Source organism: Hordeum vulgare, chromosome 2H (genome assembly GCF_904849725.1).
Source record: "Hordeum vulgare subsp. vulgare chromosome 2H, MorexV3_pseudomolecules_assembly, whole genome shotgun sequence".
Taxonomy (NCBI): Eukaryota; Viridiplantae; Streptophyta; class Magnoliopsida; order Poales; family Poaceae; genus Hordeum; species Hordeum vulgare.
In genome coordinates, this window is record NC_058519.1 from 445,395,744 (window position 1) to 445,418,739 (window position 22,996).

Sequence of the window (22,996 nt, forward strand, 5' to 3'; positions counted from 1 at the left end):
GTCATTCCCGGTACATTCCCGGCAACTCCGAAAACCTTCCGGTAATCAAATGAGGTCATCCTATATATCAATCTTCGTTTCCGGACCATTCCGGAAACCCTCGTGACGTCCGTGATCTCATCCGGGACTCCGAACAACATTCGGTAACCAACCATATAACTCAAATACGCATAAAACAACGTCGAACCTTAAGTGTGCAGACCCTGCGGGTTCGAGAACTATGTAGACATGACCCGAGAGACTCCTCGGTCAATATCCAACAGCGGGACCTGGATGCCCATATTGGATACTACATATTCTACGAAGATCTTTATCGTTTGAACCTCAGTGCCAAGGATTCGTATAATCTCGTATGTCATTCCCTTTGTCCTTCGGTATGTTACTTGCCCGAGATTCGATCGTCAGTATCCGCATACCTATTTCAATCTCGTTTACCGGCAAGTCTCTTTACTCGTTCCGTAATACAAGATCCCGTAACTTACACTAAGTTACATTGCTTGCAAGGCTTGTGTGTGATGTTGTATTACCGAGTGGGCCCCGAGATACCTCTCCGTCACACGGAGTGACAAATCCCAGTCTTGATCCATACTAACTCAACTAACACCTTTGGAGATACCTGTAGAGCATCTTTATAGTCACCCAGTTACGTTGCGACGTTTGATAGACACAAAGCATTCCTCCGGTGTCAGTGAGTTATATGATCTCATGGTCATAGGAATAAATACTTGACACGCAGAAAACAGTAGCAACAAAATGACACGATCAACATGCTACGTCTATTTAGTTTGGGTCTAGTCCATCACGTGATTCTCCCAATGACGTGATCCAGTTATCAAGCAACAACACCTTGTTCATAATCACAAGACACTGACTATCATCGATCAACTGGCTAGCCAACTAGAGGCATGCTAGGGACGGTGTTTTTGTCTATGTATCCACACATGTAAGTGAGTCTTCATTCAATACAATTATAGCATGGATAATAAACTATTATCTTGATACATGAATTATAATAATAACTATACATTTATTATTGCCTCTAGGGCATAATTCCAACATTTCTGCCATTGGGCGAGGCTATTGATCTGTTCAAGATGATCGGCCGCATCAGCGTGAAACACGATGTTGCCTGATGCGAGGAGCTGGTCGGCTGGTGAAGACGAAATCCCGAGAGTGGTTTGATGACGAGATGGTGAAACCCTCGGTGTAGCCGAGGTGATGAAGAAGTCGATAGGGTGACGGTAGAGCCCCCATGCCAGCCCACGTGTCGAAGCAGGTCGGTGTGATGGACGTCAGCTTGAAGAAGCGACGGAGCAGGAATGTTGCCGCAGGTCAAAATTTGTGACATGGTCAATGCCGGCTTGCTAAAGTGACTGCACAGTGATGGCGGTGCGTCCAATCCATCTAATCCACGGTGTGATGATGTTTTCTTCATGATTAGTTGTCCTTCACGATGCCAAACACTTGGTCGGCTCACCAATGTGATGATCCGAGGTGGTTGTCCTCGGCTCGATGGAGTGACGGCACAGTCGATGTTGGCACACGCCGATAGCCATGGAGCAACGTGGTCGGGTCGGTTTGACATCGGCGCAATGGAAAAATCGCCTCGGAAAAGTGTTGGCACATGTTTCGAAACAGCACATGATACCCTAGAAAGAAAGAAAAAACTCTAGAAAGGATGTCCAATATCCTGTTCATGAAGAAACATGAATTCAGGTCGAATTCGTTTTCACGCAGAAAACATATCCGAAAATTTAAGTACTCATTGGACGTTTCCAGAGTTTGGCCGGTCGGATCGAGCTAAAATTTTGAGGGGTGAACGGTATGAGAATTCTGCAACAGATGAACAGTGGGATCATGAAATCGATGCTCTAGAAAGCGGGGACGACGAACATGAGTCGTTATCTAGAAAAACTGTGTGGTCACCCAACGACAATGTTAACGTCGAGCCCCCGAGCTCCATGGATGATTCCGCGTGATCTTGAAAGAGACTGGAGATGATGACAATGAAAGTTTCTGTCCAATCTTGATGATCTGACGCGGAGCGTGGACCTTGGTCTAAATGAGATGACCAGCCGAGACGGTGATGAAGATGCCGACACCGACAACAAAGCTCGGTTCCGACACTTTGATCATGCCAAAGATTATCCGAATTCCCATCGCACCGTGGTGACTGTCAACGCGCTCTTAATGAAAGCATCAATTTTGGTGTCACCTCCAGCATATATCATAGTAGGGGTCCTAATCTAGGCATCTTGGAGCGATGGTAACATGGACACAGGATTTTACCCAGGTTCGGGCTCTCTCAAGGAGATAATACCCTATGTACTGCTTTTGATTGTATTGATATGGGGATATTACATAGTACATGTATCTACCATGAGATTGTTGTAATGAATATGAGATTTGAGATTGTCTATGGTATAGCATGGCCTAACCTTATATATTATACTAGAGGCCTAAGGTTTAGAAGAGTCCTTGTCTTGTGCACCAAGTCTTGAGGAATCTTCCTTGTATGCATCATGGGTTGTCCGAACTGGCCCATTAGTGAACCACCATGGGAATCCTTGGCCCAACCCGTTGGTCGGGAGTCGATGTGGTGACCACCCCATAACCATGGACACCATCACTCGATCCATCCAAGAGATACAAAAATGTATAAGGACATTCAGACAAAATATTGGTGGCACGGCATGAAGAGAGATATCGCCTCTTTTATTGCTCGTTGTGATTCATGTCAGCGAATCAAGACTGAGCAACAAAAACCAGCAGGCCTGTTACGACCTATGAAGGTACCTGAATGGAAGTGGGTTGAAATCGACATGGATTTCATTGTCGGACTACCCTAGTCCCGACATGGGCACGATGCCATATGGGTCAACACTGATTTACTCACCAAAGTGGCCCATTTCATTCCCGTGAAGACACCCTATTCCACGCAGACGTTAGTCAGGCTATACCTCGCTCGTATTGTCAGTTTACATGGAATTTCAAAAACCATAGTGTCAGACAGAGGCACTCAATTTACCTCAAGATTTTGTGATCATCTTCAACAAGCTGTGGGAACATAGTTGGTGTTCCGTACAACGTATCGTCCCCACACAGGAAGACATGCTCAGGGCATGTGTACTGACTTACAGAACTAGTTGGGAACATAGTGTGTCGTATGTCGAGTTTTCCTACAATAACAGTTAGCACGCAAGTCTACAAATGTCAACTTTTGAAGCCCTAAACGGACGAAGATGTCGTACACCGCTAAATTTTTCAAAGCCCGGTGATAGATGTATCTTCGGTCCACAAATGCTCCAAGATGGTGAGGACAAAGTGAAACGCATCACAGACAAAGTGAAAACAATACAGAGTCATCAAAAGAGGTATTATGATAAAAAACGTCATGACATCTATTTTGAGCCAAATGAATATGTATACCTGCGAGTATTCCCAATGAGGGGTTTGCAAAGGTTTAAGGTCAAGGGAAAATTGGCACCTTGCTTCATCGGACTATTTCGAATAATTGCATGGAGAGGCAAGGTAGCCTACCAGCTAGAACTACCCGCTGAGTTGTGAGACGTGCATGACGTCTTTTACATATCATAGTTAAGGAAGTGCGTGTAGTTTTTTTAAAGAAAGACATGTCATAAGGACTCAAAAAGAAGGACACGTTAGAAGGTAACCTGTTTTTTAAGTGCAATGGAGTAAATACACCGAGGATGAAGCAACTTGGGAAAGGGAGGAATACCTACGGACGAAACACCCACACTTGCTTGATGGGTGACTATAATCTCGGGGACGATAATTTTAAGATTTTATTCATTTTTTAAAGATAGTTATTGAAATTTTTATAAAGACCCCTTTTGGAATCTTTTTGAAAATTCTACCTTGAGAGAATTCTTATGAGACTTCTTTTCCATCCCTTCTGGTTTGGCAAGAGTTTTCCAAAATTCTTACTTGACACAATTTTCAGTTCTAAGAATGCATCTCGTAGTTGATTTAAAAAATTATAAATAGGTTATGCTGAAATTTTGCTAACTAAGCTTTTCACTAACACTTTTTGTCGTGGTTTTGTCACGGAATATGTCCTTGTGAGAAAACTTAGGTGTGAGGCCATCGCAACTACGTGGCATCTTGAGAGGGGTAAGTCGGAATCGAGAGACACGAGTTTACCCAGATCCGGCCCCTCCGATGGAGGTAAAAGCCTATGTCCTACTTGTGCTTCATTGATGAAGGTGATGATCTCGATTACAAGGGTGCTGAATCGCTACCTCTAATCTCGAGGGTGTCTAATATGTTTATCTCTAATGACTTGAACTTATGAATCTTGTCCCTCTTGGGGCGCCTTATCCCTCCTTATATAGCTGGAAGGGTTAGGTTTACATGTAGAGTCCTAGTAGGAGTAGGAATAGGACTACTCTCTCTTGAATCCGGGTTCGGGTCTTGTTTCCTTTGTGAGGGAGTCTTTCCTCTTCTTGGGCCTTCTCTTGTGAGCCGGCCCTCCCGACCTCTCTATGATTCGCCTTATGCCAGTGTGCATGCCGGGCCTTGGCCTTCATCATTTCTCTGAGTCTCCTGTGGGGTCAAGTATGAGTCTCCCGCGAGGTCACTGCTGAGTAGCTCGTGAGTCGCCAAGTCCTTGGCGGGTCATACTTCAAGACCGGTTACACTGCGGGGTGTATCCCTCGCATTAGCCCCAAGGTTATGTTGAATTTATTCATTGTAAGCTACTGAAATAAGAATAATAAATATGTTAAGGGGCCGACTTGCTCCTTTGGCCGGCTTGATTTACTGAAGTGGCTCCTAGAAAAATCTGGGTTTCTTCGAGCCGGCTTCAATCATCTCGTAGGTACGTGTCATTTGCAATAAAATATATATGCCATTGAGTCAGCCTCCAATGCTGTGGCTTGGTGTAACTTTGGGGAATAAGAAATCCACATAATGTTGAATAGGGTTCTCTTGCTTCGGCGCGTTATGGTTGATAATGGCGGGTCATGATTGCTGGGAATATTCATCAAAGAACTGAACTCCTAGTGACTTGATTAAATTATTGGGGATAAAGAAATCCATGTTATGCTGAAGCAGTCTTTCAATGCTTCAACTAGATAAAAATATGTTGAGTCGGTCTCACTCACAATTGACATCTTGAAAGCGCTTCTTCATTTTTTTGATATATCCATATTACCTGTAGCCCCAAGCTCCAAGTTTAGCATTTTATGATGACTTGGGGGTTTGTAATAATATCTTTGACCATGTAGCCTCCAAGTGTCGGGTTGTCTTACTTGCAGTAGCCTGGGACTTGTAATCATCTTATGTTTATAAAGCTTCGGCTGGTGTGTGATGGGCCGGGTCTTCAATTTGAACCTCATGATTTGTGAAACAACTTAGTGTTGTAGCCACCAAGTGTCGGGTTCTCTTGCCTGCAGCAACCTGGGACTTTAAAAATTATGATCCGAATAGTGTAACCCCCAAGTGACGGGTCGATTTCTTGCGGCGACTCGAGACTTCCACGTTCTTATCCTTTGAAAATAAAACATCATATGATGTAGCCCCCAAGGGCCGGGTCATTATGCAATATTGAGCCGGGACTTTGTAGATCTGACTATGTAAACTTGAGCAGCAATGTATAGCGCCCAAGGACCGGGTCATTATATAAATGATGATCCGATTATTCCTTGAATCCATTTTTGAATAAAGAGTGACATGCAGCCCCCAGGGTCGACTTATCTCCTTGGAATAGTCGGGTCTATTGATGATGTGATGATTTGAAAGAGCAGTTTGAATTAGCCCCCAAGTGGCATGGTGCATGCTTGACGTGACACGGGACTTCCATACTTTGATGTAATCTTGATTTGAATAATGTAGCCCCCAAGTGCCGGGTCATATGCGTCCAGCGACTTGGGACTATTCCTTCCGTTGTAGAATAAAATCATATCCACTCTGTGAGCTGATGAAGCCTTTGTGATGAAAGAAAATCCTTGACCGTGGTTGCAATGTAACCCGGCAAATATATGTTTGAGAAATCCGTAAGTGTTGTAGTTTACTATGGATCACAAGTTGAAGAAATCCAAGAAGCAGTCAATTAGATGACGTGGCATTATATGTGATAGGGCGGCTCTTCGACAATAGTCAATTCTTTCGAGCTGACTTAAAAACCCCAATCATTTAACACTGGTTATGATAAACCATGATGAAAATCCAGCCAAATTGGTTATTCAAAAATTTATTTGCACCTGCAAGAATTTATGCTTTGACCCGGTTTGAAGATCGGCATGATATGTATGTATGATGCATGATGCATGTATATGATAGAATAGTGCTGGTTTATGAGACTAGAATCTTACTTCAATAAAATTAGATTGATTGCCACTGGTTGATCCTCGCTCTCTGTAAGCGGGCCCTCACTACCCAATCAACGTTTTAACATGGAAGTCGGGGTCCAAATGAATTGACTTATCGTGAGTACATGGGGTTCGGAGTAGAATCATGCAGACAAGCAGGTTTAACCAAGTTACAGACAAGGCGGCTTAATATCCCATGGAATATCCTCATAGTCTGTAAGCCGACACTCACTACCCAATTGATGATTTAACCTGGATAGTTCAGCGTCCAACTGGATTGACATATCGTGAAACGGAGTACACGGGGTTCGGAGTAGCATCATGCAGACACGCAGGTTTGACCAAGTTTCCAAGAAGGCGGCTTAATAGCCCATGGTGTATCCTCGCTTTCTTTAAGCCGGCTCCCACATGGCCCAATCAACGTTTTAACGTGGATAAGTTCAGGGTCCAGATGGATTGACTTATTGTGAAACGGAGTACACAGGTTTCAGAGTAGCATCACGCAGACATGCAGGTTTAACCATGAATTTTTGCCATTAAGCCGGGCACCCATGTTTGAACTACGCATCATGGCGACTCGTCCTCTTGGGCGACTTTAAAATGCCCACCAATAAAGTTGGGCACCCATGTTTGAACTGTCGCATCATGGCGGCTCGTCCTCTTGGGAGACTTTAAAATCTTTCGCCAATGATAAGTAGCCCCTGAGACCGAGTTATATTTTCTGTAATGATCCGGGGTTCTTGAATTATTCAGCCGAGTTGAATCTGGCGAGCCATGTCTGTGTAGCCCCCGAGTCTTAAGTCGACTCAAGGAGGCGGCTTGATGGTCTCCATATTTGACTGTGGCATAAGCCGGTAGAGAAAGATGCTGGTACCCTCTCCATCTTCGAGATATAAAGCCACTTTTTGTAATGAAGAAAAGTCCTGCTTAAAAATATTGCAGGCCAAAGTAATTGTTCTTGGACAAATAACATGTACTAAAAAGTAGATAAAATGAATAGCACCTGATGTGTTGATGAAAATTGGACCGTGGGGACGGCGTCTTGCGCACGTCTGTTGGGTGACTCATTTAACCGAGCACTGCACCGATATGTTGATGTCATCCGGACCTCGAGGGCGGTGTCTTGCATCCGTGTATTGGGCGGCTCGTACAAGCGAGCACTACACACACGGGTTGAGTTGAATGTGAGAACTGTATGGCAATTTGATACGGACGCAAGAATCGGTCCCGACATTGTAAGCCATCTTCGTCGTGCGGACGTGAGTGTTGGCCGCGTCATTGTAAACCGTCTGGGTTGCACGAACGTGAAAGTTGTCCGCGTCAATTGTAAGTCGTGCGGCCAGTGAGTCAACCGTGTCGGGTTGATGTAGATCGTACCACGGGGGCGCCGGCTTGGACACTTGTGTTGGAAGATGTTGCATGGACGGTTGGTGGTGCGCGATAATATTGGCGCGAGCTCCATATCCACAATATTACATCACCCTTGTAGTGAGCACTTTGTCCTGCGCTATTGCAGACAAAGTAATTGTTCTAAAAAATAAAAATTATACTGATGGAATAAATGAGATGGATAGCAACCTGTATTTTTCATGGATGAGCGTCAGAAAATCTTGTGACATATTTGATATAAATCAGGCCATGAAGGTGGTGGTTCGTGCGCGTCCGTTGGGCGTCTCGAGCGAGCACGCGCGGCTCCGACGTGTTGATGTAGACTAGTACGCGGGGGTTGGCCACGGTGTTGTAAGGCAGCGCAGACAACGAGTCGGCCGCAGGGGCGGCGGCTTGCATGCGCGCCCGTTGAGCAGCATGACACGAACAAACGCCGGTGTAGAATGACATGTCCGCGCTATTTCGTCATATTTGTTTTGAATAATCATCATTTGTGGTGTACGAGTCCATTGACTCATTCACCTCTTGGCTTCTACATAAGCATTGTTATTGACAGGAGACTCATAGGTCGCGTCGTGTGCCTCGGCAGGTGATGGTTGAGAAGCCTCCTTCCTCGACTGCTTCGACGTTGTTGCTGCTTCCATGTTAGAAGTAACTAGGCTGAAGGTGTTGTCACGTCGCGAGGTTCGAGACGAAGGCGACGGGCTATGCCTGTGTTGGAGGTCTGAATTGTGTGCATCCGAGCAGAGAAGATGTCCCGCGGATGCGGTGAAGGCAAGGTGTTGTGGCTCGTGCGCAAATATGCAAGCGAGGCGAGGCTGTACGTCCTAGGTGGCTTGGCTATGCGAGGCTGATAACCCACAAGTATAGGGGATCGCAACAGTTTTCGAGGGTAGAGTATTCAACCCAAATTTATTGATTCGACACAAGGGGAAGCCAAAGAATATTCTCAAGTATTAGCAGTTGAGTTGTCAATTCAACCACACCTCAAATATTTAGTATCTGCAGCAAAGTATCAGTAGCAAAGTAGTGTGATAGCAATAGTAGGAAAAGTAACCAGTAGCAGGAGAGTAACAGTAGTGGCAGCAGAGTAACAGTAGCAGCAGCGACAACAGTAGCTGCAGAGTAACAGTAGCGGCAAAGTAACGTAGCAAGGACCAGTAGGAAAAACTTGTAGGCATTGGATCGGTGATGGATGATTATGCCGGATGTTATTCATCATGCAACAGTTATAACACGGAGAGATATGTAACTAGCTCTAGTTCGTCAATCTAATGTAGGCATGTATTCCGTATGTAGTCATACGTGTTTAGGGAAAAGAACTTGCATGACATCTATTGTCCATCCCTCCCGTGGCAGCGGGGTCCTAATGGAAACTACGGGATATTAAGGTTCTCCTTTTAATAAAGAACCGGACCAACGCATTAACACTTGGTGAATACATGAACTCCTTATACTCTGGTCATCTCCGGGAGTGGTTCCGGCTATTGTCACTCCGGGGTTGTCGGGTCATAACACATAGTAGGTGACTACAACTTGCAAGATATGATCAAGAACACACATATATTGGCGACAACATAATAGGTTCAGATCTGAAATCATGGCACTCGGCCCCTAGTGACAAGCATTAAGCATGGCAAAGTAGTAGCAACATCAATATCAGAACATAGTGGATACTAGGGATCAATCCCCGTCAAAACTAACTCGATTACATGATAGATCTCGTCCAACCCATCACCTTCCAGCAAGCCTACGATGAGATTACTCACGAACGGTGAAGAGCATCATGGAATTGGCGATGAAGGATGGCTGATGATGATGATGACGACGATCCCCCCTCTCCGGAGCCCAAAACGGACTCCAGATCTGCCCTCGAGATGAAGAACAGGAGGTGGCGGCACCTCCGTATCGTAAAACGCGATGAACTCTTTTCCTTGATTTTTTTCCGGGTGAGGCGGACTAAATAGAGCTTAGATTGGAGGTGATAGAGCGTTCTGGGCCCCACAAGCCTGCGAGGCGCGGCTAGGGGGGGCCTGCCTAGTGGGCTTGTGGGCTCCATGCTCCACTTCCTCCGCTGATTCTTGTGCCACTATTTTTTATATATTCCACAAAAATTCTTCGTAAATTTTCAAGTAATTCCAAGAACTTTTATTTCTACGCAAAAACAACACCATGGCAATTCTGCTGAAAACAGGGTTAGTCCGGGTTAGTTCGATTCAAATCATGCAAATTAGAGTCCAAAACAAGGGAAAAATAGTTCGAAAAAGTAGATACGACGGAGATGTATCAACTCCCCCAAGCTTAAAGCCTTGCTTGTCCTCAAGAAATTCAGTTGAAAAACTGAAAGAGACCAAATAAAAAACTTTTACAAACTCTGTTTGATCTTGTTGTTGCAACTATGTCTAACTCGTAACCAGAATTTCAGCAAGATCACAAGCTAACCACATAAGCAAATGACTTCCAGGTCTCACGGTAAACTCATATCAATGGCATAATCAACTTGAGAGGAAATAATAATAAGTCTCAAACGTCAACACTTCAATCAAAACAATCATGAAGTAGTATGAACAGATGGTATCTCGCTGGCCCTTTCTGAGACCGCAAAACATAAATGCAGAGCACCTTCAAATACCAAGGGCTGACTAAACATTGTAATTCATGGCAAAGAAGATGCAGTCACAGTCATGCTCAATACAGTTGGAAGCAAAGCATAAAAATGATAGAGGTGCTCTCTAATTGGTGCTTTCATAAGAGGAGGATGACTCAACAGGAACATAAATAGACAGGCCCTTTGTAGAGGGAAGCATTGATTTGCAGAGGTGCCAGAGCTCAAACTTTGAAAACAGAGATAATAATTTTGGGTGGCATGCTTTCATTGTCAACACAATGACCAAGAGTTCTCACCATCTTCCACGCTACAGATGCTATAGGCGGTTCCCAAACAGAAAAGTAAAGTTTTGACTCCCCCGCCACCGATCAATCACACTCCACGACTAACCGAATCCTCGGGTGCCGTCCATACCAACATCAATCCAGGGGGAGTTTTGTTTGCAATTATCTTTTCGATTTGATCATGGAACTGGGAATTCCAATTACCGGCCCCTTTCTCGTGAATGATAGTGAATAAACACATATCGAGGATAACACGCCTAGCATGGAAGATACTGATAGCCCCCTGTCACCACATGAGCGGTTCGAGCATGCAAAACAGATTATTTCTTGAAGATTTAGAGAGTGGCACATGCAAATTTACTTGGAACGGCAGGTAGATACCGCATATAGGTAGGTATGGTGGACTCATATGAAACAACTTTGGGTTTATGGAAGTGGATGCACAAGCAGTATTCCCGCTTAGTACAAGTGGAGGCTAGCAAAAGACTGGGAAGCGACCAACTAGAGAGCGACAACAGTCATCAAAATGCATTGAGTGCAAGCATGAGTAGGACATAAGTCACCATGAACATGAATATCATAGAGGCTATGTTGATTTTGTTTCAACTACATGCGTGAAGATGCGCCAAGTCAAGCCACTTGAAACATTCAAAGGAGGATACCATCCTATCATACTACATCATAGTCATCTCGAAATTCATGTTGGCAACCAAGACAAACCATTATAAGCTCCTAGCTAATTATGCATGGCATCAGAAACTATGATCTCTAAGTTGTCATTTCAAACATGTTTCTCTCACAACAAAGTTGAATCGGGAATGATGATCTAGTCATATTTACAAAAACAAAATAGATCGAGTTCATACCAGCTTTTCCAGGCTCAGTCACTTCATCATATATCGTCATTATTGCCTTTAACTTGCACGACCGAATGATGTGAAGAATAATAAGGGTGCTCGTGCATTGGACTAAGCTGGAATCTACAGGCAAACACAAAGGAGAAGACAAAGTAATATGACTCTATAACAGATAAACAGGTATGCATGTGAGAGCCACTAAACATTGTAACCATGGTCTTCTACCTTGACCCAAAGAAGAAGAAAACTATTTACACGGGAAAGCTCCCAACAAGCAAAAGAAGAAAAAGAAAATCTTTTTGGGTTTTCTCAAACTTGACAGGCACACGAAAAGAAAACGAGAAAAATAAAATAAACTAGCATGGATGATACAGTGGCAAAGTCTGAACACCGACGAACAAAGTGAAAGCATAAGCAAGAATGTAAAGTCAGTGAGAAACACGTACTCCCCAAAGCTTAGGCTTTTGGACTAAGTTGGTCTACTCCCATGGATGGTCCGGGCGATACCCAGAATCATAATGAGGGTTATACGGGAACGCTGTAGCCACTGCCTGAATAGCTGCCTCACGGAGACGAGCAGCCTTTGCCTCCCTCTCATACTCTTCTGCCTCTCCTCTAGTTATGTAATATCTCCGTTTTACCTGAAAGTCAAAGAAGGCAGGAGCAGGAAGTGTAATATGGAAAACACGCTGCCGGTTAAATATTAACCGGTATAGGAGGGATTCATCATCCCTCTCAACGAACTGATAGCGTGTCAAAGCGGTGTGATCAAGGAAAGCTGTATGGAGCGGGGGATCTCCTTCGCGGATAGGTACTCCAAGAAAATTTGCTATGCGGGTTGCATACATCCCACCAAAAAAATCCCCTTCATTAGCATTATTATTCAGCCTCCTTGCTACAATAGCTCCCGTGTTGAAACTTTTATCACCCGTTACTGCGCTCTTAAGAATACTAAGGTCGGGTGTGCAGATGTGACAATGCTCAATCTTGCCATTAATGCATCTGCCTATGAAGATGGAAAAATAATGCAAGGCAGGAAAATGAATGCTCCTCATCATAGCCTGTGTAATATCTCTAGTTTCTCCGACAGTTATACCAGAGAAAAATTCTCTAACCGAGGATTTAGGAGGATCATTGAGACTACCCCAAATAGGTATCTTGCAAATTCTATTGAAATCCTCTAAATCCATGGTATATGATTTGTCATAGAGATCAAACAGTACACATGTATCACGGCCAACTGAAAATTTGAATCTACGAACAAAAGAGGCAGTGAGAGCAACATACTGTTCACATTTATCAGACATGAATTCTTCGAGTATGACGTTGTGAACAAGTGTATCAAACTCATCTTTGAAACCTACCTCAATCATGAATTCATCAGAAGGCCATTCACATGGTTGTACGTATGTGTTCATCGGTTGGTAAGGATCGGGCTCCTGAATCGCAAGACGGGGACCTCTCTTGCTTGACGAACCACCATGATAGTTTCTCCTGAACATCTTCCTTTTCTAAAATTTTCAGTGACCCAAAGGAAAATTGAACAAGGCTCAACTAAACTCGTAGCAACTACTACCACAAGTGCCTAGAGGCAATATTACTCATCAAAACTACTTGGGACCAGCTAAAATTAGCATGCAAAGCTCAAGAACATGGTCACCGAGGCAGCAACAATACGCGAAGTATAAGGCACTAGAGCAAAAACTAATTGGACCAATGGAGGAGTCACTTACCAAGGAGCAATTTCCCCAAAATAGTTTGGCGAATGGTGCTTTGCACAAGGTGATCAAAAATCGCAGCAAGAAGAGCAAGAACACGGGTTTGAGCTGCGAAACGGTTTTTTCAAGAGGTAGGAGAAGCAGATGGGAGCTAGAATGAGTGGAGATGGTGCACGTGGGCCCCACAAGCCAGCTAGGCGCGGCCAGGGGGTGCCCGTGCCTCGAGGGCTTGTGGCCCACTCGTGCAGCCCCCAGACTAGCTCTTTGTCTCAGTATTTCTCAAAAATTCCAGAAAAAATCATAGTCGATTTTTAGGACGTTCGGAGAACTTTTATTTTCGGGGTACTTTTCCACGGGACGCTAAAAGCAGAAAACAGGGAAAACTAAACTAAACCTATCATTTTTCTTCTAAGAAACCGAAGGTGAAAGCTTGGAACAGAGGTTTGTGACTCCTCGATTCATCCATTTCATGGTCATCGAAAGAAATCCGTCAATGAGGTTGATCAAGTCTCCTTGAAAAACCTTTTCGAATCGCAAAAGAGAACGGAGAATTTTCGAATAGTCACTAAGTTATCTCAATGGGGATGTGTATCTCCCCAACAAGAAAATCATACTTCATCTTAACAGGAGGAATAGGGCATTCAAAGCTCCCAATAAGAATTGATGAAGTTTTTTCGATAGCATTGATGCAATGTACTCGATATTGTTTCTTCAGAAAGTGCACCGTATGCTCATTACCATTAACATGGAAAGTGACATTGCCTTTATTGCAATCTATAACAGCCCCTGCAGTGTTTAAAAAGGGTCTTCCGAGGATGACCGCCATGGGATCATCCTTGGGAATATCTAGAATAACATAGTCTGTTAAGATAGTGTCGTTACCAACCACAACAAGCACATCCTCGCAAATGCCGATAGGGAAAGCAGTTGATTTGTCGGCCATTAATAGAGAAATTTCTGTGGGTGTCAATTTATCCAGTTCAAGTCTACGATAAAGAGAGAGCAACATAACACTAACACCGGCTCCAAGATCGCATAAAGCAGTTCTAACATAGTTGCCTTTAATGGAGCAAGGTATAGTGGGCACACCGGGATCAGCTAGTTTCTTAGGAGTTCCACCCTTGAAGGTATAATTAGCGAGCATGGTGTAAATCTCAACCTCAGGTATCCTCCTTTTTTAGTCACAATATCTTTCATGTACTTAGCATACAGAGACATTTTGAGCATATCTGTCAAACGCATTTGCAGAAAGATATGTCTGATCATTTCAACGAATCGCTCAAAATCCTCATCATCATTTTTCTTGGATGGTTTGGGCGGAAAAGGCATGGGTTTCTGAACCCATGGTTCCCTTTCTTTACCATGCTTTGTAGCAGCAAAGTCATTCTTATCGTATCTCTTATTCTTCAGCTGTGGGTTATCAAGATCAACAGGTTCAATCTCCACATCCTTATCATTGCTAGGTTGCGCATCATCATGAACATCACTATTGATATTATCATTAGGCTCATGTTCATCACCAGATTGTGTTTCGGCATCAGAGACAGAGACATCGTTTGGACTCTCAGGTGTAGCAGCAACTGGGTTGCTAGCGTGCAAATCCCTATCATCTTTCTTCTTCTTCCTAGGATGACTAGGTGCATCAGTGCTAACTCCTTGAGAATCTTGTTCAATTCTCTTAGGATGACCCTCGGGATACAATTGTTCCTGGGTCATTCTACCGCCTCTAGTGACGACTTGGACAGAATTGTCATTCAACTCATTGAGCAAGTCATTTTGAGCTTTAAGTACTTGTTCTACCTGAGTGGTAACCATAGAGGCATGTTTACTCAGAAGTTTAAGACCATTGACATTTCTGTCCACACAAGCACTTAAATGACTAAACATACGAGCATTCTGTTCCAAATGTCTGCTAACATAATCATTGAAACTTTGTTGTTTGGCAACAAAGTTATCAAATTCATCCAGGCATAAGCTAGCACGTTTATCAAAAGGAATATCACTATCATTGAATCTACGAAGAGAATTTACTTCTACTACCTGTATCAGGTTATCAAGACCATAGATCTCTTCGATAGGCGGTAGATTTTTGACAACTTCAGATCTAATTCCTTTCTCTTTCATAGATTTCTTAGCTTCTTGCATATCTTCACGACTAGGGAATAGAATACCTCTTTTCTTCGGAGTTGGCTTCAGAGGTGGTTCGGGAATAGTCCAAGCATTCTCATTGCACAAGATATTATTCAATAGAATCTCAGCTTGTTCTACAGTTAGTTCCCTAAAAACACAACCGGCACAACTATCTAGGTGGTCTCTCGAAGCATCGGTAAGTCCATTATAGAAGATATCAAGTATTTCATTCTTCTCAAGAGGGTGATCAGGCAAAGCATTCACCAGCTGGACGAGCCTCTTCCAAGCTTGTGGAAGACTCTCTTCTTCAACTTGTGCAAAGTTGTATATGACCTGCAAGGCAGCTTGCTTCTTATGGGCAGGGAAATATTTTTTAGAGAAGTAGTAAACCATAGCCTGGGGGTTACACACACAACCAGGAGCAAGAGAAGTAAACAAGGTCTTAGCATCATCCTTTAGCGAGAAAGGAAACAGCTTGAGGATATAGTAGTGGCGGATCTTTTCCTCACTAGTGAATAGGGTGGCTATATCGTGTAGTTTGGTAAGATGGCTACAACCGTTTCAAACTCATAACGATGAGAAGGATCATATTCGACCAGAGTTATTAACTCAGGGTCGACAGAGAATTCATAATCCTTATCGGTCACAAAGATAGGCGAAGTAGCAAACTTCGGGTCGTATTTCATCCTAGCGTTCAGAAATTTTTCTTTCCACTTGCGCTGTAAATTCTCAACATCATAGCTATCCTTACACGCAAGAAAATCCACAGCTATCTCTCCCTCCATAACGTAACACTCAGGCATATCAGGCAATTAATATATAGGAGAGGTAGCTCTAGCAGGAAAAATAGCAGGTTCTACTTCAATAGTATCAGCAGTTTCAGAAGTATCATCACATCTAGCAGCAACTCTAGCAATTTGTGCATCAAGGGCACCTAGTGGCAAAGCAGTATCAAGCATAGCATCATCAGGCAAAGCAGTATCAAGCATAGCATCATCATAAGCATCATGGGCAGCAGAAGTAGCATCATCAAGCACATGCGACATATCAAGATTTCTAGCAGGAGGTGGTGTCGCAAACTTACTCATAACTGAAGGTGAATCAAGTGCAGAGCTAGATGGCAGTTCCTTGCCTGTCCTCGTAGTTGAGGGCAAGAATTTAGTTCTTGGATCTTTCAGATTTCTCATAGTGATCAGCAGACGTAAATCCCAAGTGACTCAGAGAATATAGCTTTGCCTCCCCGGCAACGACGCCAGAAAAAGGTCTTGATAACCCACAAGTATAGGGGATCACAACAGTTTTCGAGGGTAGAGTATTCAACCCAAATTTATTGATTCGACACAAGGGGAAGCCAAAGAATATTCTCAATTATTACTAGTTGAGTTGTCAATTCAACCACACCTGAAAGATTTAGTATCTGCAGCAAAGTATGAGTAGCAAAGTAGTGTGATAGCAGCAGTAGCAACAGTTACCAGTAGCAGCAGAGTAACAGCAGTAGCAGCAGAGTAACAGTAGCAGCAGCGACAACAGTAGCAGCAGAGTTACAATAGCAGCAAAGTAACGCAGAAAGGACCAGTAGGAAAAACTCATAGGCATTGGATCGGTGATGGATGATTATTCCGGATATTAGTCATCATGCAACAGTTATAACACGGAGAGATATGTAACTAGCTCTAGTTCGTCAACCTAATGTAGGCATGTATTCCGTATGTAGTCATAAGTGCTTAGGGAAAAGAACTTGCATGACATCTTTTGTCGATCCTTCCCGTGACAGCGGGGTCCAATTGGAAACTACGTGATATTAAGGTTCTCCTTTTAATAAAGAATCGGACCAATGCATTAACACTTGGTGAATACATGAACTCCTCATACTATGGTCATCTCCGGGAGTGGTTCCGGCTATTGTCACTCCGGGGTTGCCGGGTCATAACACATAGTAGGTGACTACAACTTGCAAGATAGGATCGAGAACACACATATATTGGCGACAACATAATAGGTTCAGATATGAAATCATGGCACTCGGGCCCTAGTGCCAAGCATTAAGCATGGCAAAGTAGTAGCAACATCAATCTCAGAACATAGTGGATACTAGGGATCAATCCCCGTCGAAACTAACCCGGTAACATGATAGATCTCATCCAACCCATCATCGTCCAGCAAGCGTACGATGAGGTTACTCACGAACGGTGAAGAGCATCATGGAATTGGCGATGAAGGAAGGTTGATGATCATGATGACGACGATCTCCCCTCTCCGGAGCCCAAAACGGACTCCAGATCTGCCCTCCAGATGAAGAATAGGAGGTGGCGGCACCTCTGTATCGTAAAACACGATGAACTCTTCTCCTTCATTTTTTTTCCGGGCGAGACAGACTGAATAGAGCTGAGATTGGAGGCGGTGGAGCGTTGTGGGCCCTACAAGCATGCCAGGCTCGGCCAGAGGGGCGCCGCCTGGTGGGCTTGTGGTCTCCACGCTCCACTTCCTCCGCTGATTCTTGCGCCGGTATTTTTTATATATTCCACAAAAAATCTCGGTAAATTTTCAGATCATTCCGACAACTTTTAGTTCCGCGCAAAAACAACACCATGGCAATTCTGCTGAAAAAAACGTTAGCCCGGGTTAGTTCCATTCAAATCATGCAAATTAGAATCCAAAACAAGGGCAAAAGAGTTCAGAAAAGTAGATACGACGGAGACGTATCAGAGGCAGACGTGGAGGCGAGCCATGGTGGCGACTTGGGAGTAGTCCGTAGAGGCGAGCCAAGGTGGCAGCTCGGAGCAGTCCGCAGGCACAGGGACATGGCGTGGGAGCAGTCAGCTGGGGTTGTGCTGTTGCGAGGCAAGGCAGTTGAGGCGAATCGGAGCAGAGTGGGTCGTAGCGGAGGCAGAGTGAAAGTGTGCGGCCGCTCGGCGTGACCGCTCCAGGTGAGCCGGGATGAAGGCGAGATGAGGTCGCGATGGTGGAAAAAGGAATCCGTGTCCGCATCTAGCTCCAAATCCCTTGAACGTCGCTCTGCCGATGACTCCTCGCTCGCCCTTTTTTCTTTGAAGATGAATAAGGAAAGCGGATCTTTTCTTGATGCTTGTTCCTTTGATAACTGTCTATACAACACTTAATTTATTTTTGCTTTGAGTGGTTTGCTCTTCCACTGCAGCATGTGGATTTATTGCAGGATTCGTGCCGCGTACCACCACATTGCAGATCGCTGCGAAATTTACGTGTTTCTCCTTCTTCCGATTGGGAGCCGCTGAGTTTTTGACAAATCGCACGAGGTCACACACAGATCAAATCGATCTCATGACAGTCTTGACGGATCACATGTGGTAGGTGGCGCACTGAAGCCGCCCTATTTGTCCTATCTTAATCTCGTATCGGTAGCTCCAAAATTGATCACGATTCTGAACCTAAAATGGTGAATTGATCGGCTTTGTCTAAGGTTGATTGATGCCGGGTTATCCAATGCAACTGTTCTTTCCCGGCTCTTGTTCATCCGATCAATCGCGAGCTCCTTGATCCATAGAAATTTCCGTCCAAGAACACAATACCATCGTATGATCAACCACATGGTGGGCACCAAATGTCGTGGTTTTGTCACGACATATGTCCTCATGAGAGAACTTAGGTGTGAGGCCATCACAATTATGTGGCGGCTTGAGAGGAGTAGGTCAGAATCGAGAGACGCGAGTTTACCCAAGTTCGGCCCCTCCGATGGAGGTAAAAGCCTACGTCCTTCTTGTGCTTCATTGATGAAGGTGATGATCTTGATTACAAGGGTGCAAAATCGCTACCTCTATTCTCGAGGGTGTCTAATCTGTTTATCTCTAATGATTTGAACTTATGAATCTTGTCCCTCTTGGGGCGCCTTATCCCTCCTTCTATAGGTGGAAGGAGTAGGTTTACATGTAGAGTCCTACTAGGAGTAGGAATAGGACTAGGTTCTCTTAAATCCGGGTCCGGGTTTTGTTTCCTTTGTGAGGGAGTCTTTCCTCTTCTTGGGCCTTCCCTTGTGAGTCGGCCCTCCCGACCTCTCTATGAGTCGCCTTATGCCAGGGTGCACCCCGAGCCTTGGGCCTTCATCATTTCTCTGGCTCGCCTATGGGGTCAAGTATGAGTCGCCCGCCAGGTCTGCTGAGTCGCCGGTGAATCGCCAAGCCCTTGGTGGGTCATACTTCAAGCCGGGTTACACTGCGGGGTATATCCCCGACACTTTTCCCTCTCCCTATTTCAAAGATTTCTTTCCAATGACCCTCCTGTGCTCTCAAGACATCTCTTAAAACAGTTTCACAAATTTTTGGGAGCATTTAATAATTTTATCTATTTTAAAATGATTCTAGGATTTTCTGTAATCAGTTTTGGACACCAAAAATTTGCAAAGGAACCTGTTGTTGCCTTTGGCTTCTGACCACAAGTAGACTGTCCATGCTAGCCCTAGGTACCCTCAACCTAGAACACCAAAACCCTTTTTATTTACAGTTCAAAAATTTCAAAATTCTTTTGACTGAAGGTTGAACCAGATTTGATGTGTTTGTTAAAAAACCACCTTAACCATCTCCAAAATTTTTGAGATAATTCACGCACTCTCTAGAGTCAAAGGGAAACCCCTCCAAAAAATTTCAGGCCCAAACTCATTGCCCTCATGCATGTAGGTTTTCATCCAATAGGTGGCAAGCACAGATCCTGTGGATGTCACGTTGCAGTGTCAATCTCGCTAGTGCTCGCTCTCGCCACTTGCGCACTGTGCCTCCTTATCCATGGCGTCGCATGGTCGGTTGGCCGGTTGTGTTCACCGGGTGTGAGTTCGCGTGTCAACATCGGCCGCAGCATGAGGGTGAGCGGCGACCATTTTGGCCAATCGAGCACCCTTATGCTTAGAAGCGTAGTCCGACACCATCCAAGCAACCAAGAGCCCCCGCGTGTCCATGCCCCTACCCTGTGCATGGTGCATCTTATTCGTTGTGGCCTGAGCGGCACACAACGTGCTTTGTGCAGCCACCATGCCCGTGAGCGCCATTTCGTCGAGCGGATGCATCATCATGAATTAGGGCCAAGTTAGTAGCAGAATGAGACCCCCTCGAGCTGTTGTAGCTGTCCCAGTCATCATAAGCCTGTGCAAATCACTCTAGCTCGCCGTGATCAGTATTGGAGTTAATCCTGATTCGGCACTCCCTTGCCCCCCTAGAAATAGGGACCTTGAGTCCTCCTTCAGCCCCAGAACCACTCGGATGAAATCAAGAGAGTCATCTACCCCACCTCCAGGCGCCCTGATCAGATTTGGGCTCCAACAAAATTCGATCAGGTGAGCGTGCCCCAACAGCCCTAGTTTGGCAAGTAAGCTCCTTGAGAATTTGCCTCTCTAAGCCCCGCATTAATTTTGCGTCTGCAGGTCCCTCCGATGAGATCGAACTGCACACGAAACCGTCGTCCGCCAGACTGGGAGTCAACGTCGACATGGTGCTCGCTGATGACATCTTCCACCTCCCTCTTGCGGAAGACCTTTGTAAGTGCGCCCGTTCCATCCTCCCTCCCTTGTTCATAGCAGTCCATCGCCGGCGACGCCACGAGCCCTCTATCACTAGCGTCGAGTTTCAAACCTGACAGTGGTGACCCACTGTCGGCATTCTATTCTTTTTGTGAAACGTTTTCCATAGACGCCTTTCACCAGAATGGGCCTTCTCTCTTGGCTTGTGCATTTTCCCAAAGCTTTTTCTTCTTTTCCAGTCTTCTCCTCGATAACTTTCTAGTTATCACACATTGGTCCCTAATCTTGTTTTCACCACAACTTTTAAACTAAAAGGGTTTTGAGTTAATTCTTTTTCCCAAAACTTTATTCTGTTCTCTAGTTTATTATGATATTTTTTCAAAATATTTGGAGACAACTTTATTTCATGCTCTATAGTTATGGTAGAACCAGTACTTGTGTGGCGTAGATTTCGAAGGAGGAGACAGTACCATCAACTTTGCCGAGCTAGACTCCGAATTCGTCGACCCAAGCAAGCGTATTGGCACGTTTGATATGATGTTTGCTGAGATGGTTGTTTGATAGCTTCGATGCATAATAATTAATAGCTTGTCATGTGGTATGATTTCATGCATAGTTATGTTAAGAACTTGTGAAATGATGAGAGGCCCAAGGACAGCCTAGTCACGTGTGACGTGATAGGTTGTAGCCTAGTGATGCCGGATGCATGGAAGTATGTGAATAAAATTAACACCTCCAGTATCAGCATAGATCAAGTCTTGTCAGTGTGTCACATTACTTTTAGTGCTGCCACGGATATTCTCGAAAGGGAATACGGTTGAGTAGGTCGCAATACTAATTCCATGTGCACACCAAGTAGAGGGGTCAAATGAAGGTTCCATTGCCCTGGAATAATGCGAGTCATTCGATCAGGGGCATGGGTGTTGTCGGAATTCGGCCTCCGCAAAACCCTTAAGGTTCGAACTGAGGGGCGTGTAGGAAGATCTCTCGTGGCTCGCCTCACCTAGATCGCTACTCGCAGGGGATGGAAAAGAACTCACTCGATGGTGAGGAAGACACCGAACACGATAGTTTATGCAGGTTCATGCCGCTGGGAAGTGTAATACCCTGCTCCTACTTTGGTGGATTGCCTCTCGTGGAGGTTGGTGGATGAACTATAACAGTGTTCGAGGGCCTCCGGAGGCTGGATGGCCTTTGTGTGGTGTCGGTGTGCCGATTAATTGATCTCCTCCCCCTCTATGAAGTAACCTACCCTCTATATATAGTGGCGGCCCCAGTCCTCTTCCCTTATCGTTTCGGTGGCAAGGGATCCCACAATGGCCAATTTCGAAGGGGAATAGGGGAACATGCTCCACCTGCCCAAAGGTGGTCTTCGCGTGCAAAGTGGTTGTCAGCGCAGTAGGGTCGGGTCCAGGGATGACGTCTATCCTGCTCGCGGTCGGCGATGGGCTTGTTCCACCAAAATGGAAACCTTTGGAAGATGCCTTGGGAACCCGCGTACGTCCTTACCTCCTTTGCACGAAAGGGGAAACTCCACCATCCAGCAATCCGCTGCTCGCCCGTCCTTCCCCGTGTCGTCCTTGACTCCTGAGACACGGTCTTGCCTCGGAATCTCAGCCTCTCCGGAGGGTTCCTCAGGTGGCCCCCTGCAGGTCTTGATGCCGCTCCTCCTCGCGAGGCTTGGGCCCTCGCGAGGGCCTTGCCCAGAGTGGTGTCGTGCCTGGTAGGTTTTTGATCGATGAAGTCGGCCAGCCCTGGGCCACAGGCAGGCACGTCTTGGTACCCCATTACCACAACATCGACAGTAGCCCCCGGTCCCAAGGCACGCCTAGGATGGATTCCCAGCAAGCCTTGAGGGTGGCCTAAAGCGCCGCAGCTCCTTAATGCATGTGGGCTTGGTCTGGCGCACGTCAGGCGGCTGATGTCGGGTTCCCCTTGCCTTATGTCTTCACTCGAGTTATTAGGGACCTGACTCGTTGTGTTGGTCCATTACTGTTTTCCCTTCTCCGACACTCGCTCTTCTTCCTCGGTTGCGCCGCTCTCTTGCCAGTTCAGCAATGGCGCCCACTGGCAAGCAGAAGCCAGAGGCGCAAGGTCCTACCCCGGCTCCTCCGCTCCTGGAGTGCGCCCTCTCCAAGGATGTGGATCTCTCCCCCATGCTTCCATGGACTGTGGCTGAGTCCAACAAGCACGGGC